This window comes from Ictidomys tridecemlineatus, chromosome 6, assembly GCF_052094955.1.
Source record: "Ictidomys tridecemlineatus isolate mIctTri1 chromosome 6, mIctTri1.hap1, whole genome shotgun sequence".
Taxonomy (NCBI): Eukaryota; Metazoa; Chordata; class Mammalia; order Rodentia; family Sciuridae; genus Ictidomys; species Ictidomys tridecemlineatus.
The window spans coordinates 5,846,486-5,849,487 of NC_135482.1; positions in this window are offsets into that span (position 1 = coordinate 5,846,486).

Below are 3,002 nucleotides of genomic sequence, written 5' to 3' on the forward strand. Positions count from 1 at the left end.
ACACCTGGCAGGAGAGTAAAACACAGGCACACGTGGGCATTTTAAAAGAAAAACAATCATTCTTTTAAATAAAACTGAAGAGGTACACTTATGTCAGTGCCAGGCCCTGAGGACCTCTAACTTCTCAGGATTTTTATCCTTTGCGAGGCTCATAAACTGGCTTCTATACCTTAATTTTCTTTACTTCCCAAAGGGACGTTTAACCCCACAACCAAAGTCTATCCATTCCAATAACAACACACACCTGACCTAGAAGAGCCCTCAGGTTATTCCCTTATTCTAGGGCTAAAAACATCCACCAGGGTTAATACAAGAGCAGCAGAATTAGGAACCTCTATTCTCCATAAAAACAGATGGCACTAGTTATTACAGATATCCAGTAGGGCCCTGACTTAGTGCTGACTTTACATAATCAGGTGGGCTTCCTGGTGGCTATGGCCCTTCAAAATCCACAGGCCCTTGACCTTATGCTGGGGAAAAAAGGAGGCCTATGTGTCTTTCTCCAGAAGGAATGCTGTTTTTATGTCAAAGAATCCAACATAGTTAGAGACACAGTCAAAGAACTTAAAAAAAAAAAAAAACTGGCCACAAAAATAGCTAAAAGAGACCACTCTTGTTTGGTATGGGCCTCCTAGGGTGCTTCTGGTCCTGGATAGCCTCCCTCATTGGGCATTTTCTAATGATTCTCGTAGTCCTTGCATCCTCAACTGTCTCCAGAATTTCCTGATGGCCCAGATAAAGATTTTCACCAAAAAGATGGTCAACCAAATGGTTTTGGGTAACTACACAAGACTCCAACCTGAGAGACTCCCAGAAGGTTACAGAACAAGCACACCTGGAAAGTCTAAAAATCCCTAAACCCCAAGGCTCCCCACCTTTTGCCCAGAGAACTCTGCACTGCCCCTTCCCAGCAGGAAGTAGTTATAGAAGACTGACCTCCAGCCCTCTATCATAATAAAACACAGAGTGGGGAATGATGGGATATCCTAGACATTAGTAACTTCACATTAGCTTTGGGACTCCATCTTGATTTGAAACTGAAACTTATCAACATCCAAGGGAAAAAAAAATTAAGATACCCTGTTCCCATAACTATCACTCCTTCCAAGGTCCTAAATACAAAATTCTGTTATTGCCTAGCCCCCTGCATTCAAGGTCAATTCTAGCTGCTACACTCCAGGCCGTGTCCGGCTTGCTCTTATTGAAAGGAAAGTGACCACGATACTTGGAGCCACCAAGAGATCTTTATTGCAGCAGTGCAAAAGAGGAGAAAAGAGAGAGAAAGAGAGAGCGAGAGAGAGGTGCTTCTGGCCCTCTCTTCCCTCCTCTTGGGCACCCCATAATGTCTGACATTCTACTTTCACACCATCCCTCAGTGGGCCCACCTTTACCCCCTTTTTTCTTTTTCTTTTTTTTTTTTAAGAGAGGAGAGATAATTTTTTTTTAATATTTATTTTTTATTTTTTGGCAGAGACAACATCTTTGTTTGTATGTGGTGCTGAGGATCGAACCCGGGCTGCACGCATGCCAGGTGAGCGCGCTACCGCTTGAGCCACATCCCCAGCCCACCTTTACCCCCTTGTACCTTCCTCTCATGCATCCTTATCCCCCTGTGAGGGAGGGAGTGGGTGTGAGAGAGAGAGAGAACACAAGAGAAAAAAAAGAGCAAGAGAGAGGGTGAGAGGGAGAGAGAATGAAAGCAAGAGAAGAAAGAGCAAGAGAGGAGGTCCCGGCAGGAGGGAGTTTTTATAGCCAAAATATGATGGGATTTCTGGGTCTGCAAGCTGCCTTGTTGGCGTGCAATGATTGGATCATACAGTAGTTGCTAAGGGTGTCAGTCTCTGCCTTCAGACAGATGGCGCAAGGGTCACAAGTGGGTTTCTGTTGCACCCAAAGTCTGAGAGTCCAGTGTTCAGCCTTGAGTGGGGTTGAGTGTTCAGACTTGATGCAAACAGGTGATACAGGACCAGACAGGGGGGTTTGAGTGCCAGGATTATCCTGCAGCTAACATTCATTCAGCCTGCCCTGCAGACAACTTAGTTCACCCTGCCCTGCACCTAGCACTTATTCCTTGTTAAAGGACATAAAAACCCTATTAAGATAACTCTGTCTGCTGTGCCACTCAACTGGGCAGCCTGGCAGGCTTTTCCTGACCATAAGCTTTGTTTTCGTAACACGAGAGTTTGTCTCTGGAGATTTCTTTGCGCATTCTGTCTTAACAAGGCCCACTAATAATGAACTCCCTCAGTGTTTATCTAGAAATGTCTTTATTTCATCTTCATTTGTAAATGGTTTTGCCACATAGTCCGGTTAACAATCTTCATTTTCTTTCAGGCCTATAACCTGTGATTGTGTGTCTTTGGGTCTGGCGACCTCTGATGAAAAACTGTGGCTCTCATTTATGTTTCTGGTATGTGATGAGCCGCATCTTCAAGGCTTTTCAACTTGTCCCCTTTTTTTTTTTTTTTTTTTAAAGATAGAGTGAGAGAGGAGAGAGAGAGAGAGAATTTTTAATATTTATTTTTTAATTCTCGGCAGACACAACATCTTTGTTGGTATGTGGTGCTGAGGATCGAACCCGGGCCGCACGCATGCCAGGCGAGCGCGCTACCGCTTGAGCCACATCCCCAGCCCTCAACTTGTCCCCTTAATACCAGCTGTGGGCATAGTGCCACTGAGGGTGCCTTATCCTACAGAGAGCTCCAGGAACACCTGTGCACATAGGCATAATACAAGTCCTGTGGCCTCTGGTAGAAGAGGTGGCCACCAAGTCCTAGAGGTAACTAGGTGCACAGATTGGACGACAAATACCAGGGGTCTGTAGCCAGAGCGTGGAAGCCTCTGGGCACACGGGGGTCTCCAAGTCCCTGGGACCTCTGAGCTCCACATGAACTACAAGTCCCAGGGTAAACTGGGGCCGGGGCGGGGTAACGGGAAGACTACGAGTCCCAGAAGCCTCTGGGCGGGGGCGGGGCAATGAGCAGACTACGAGTCCCAGAGGC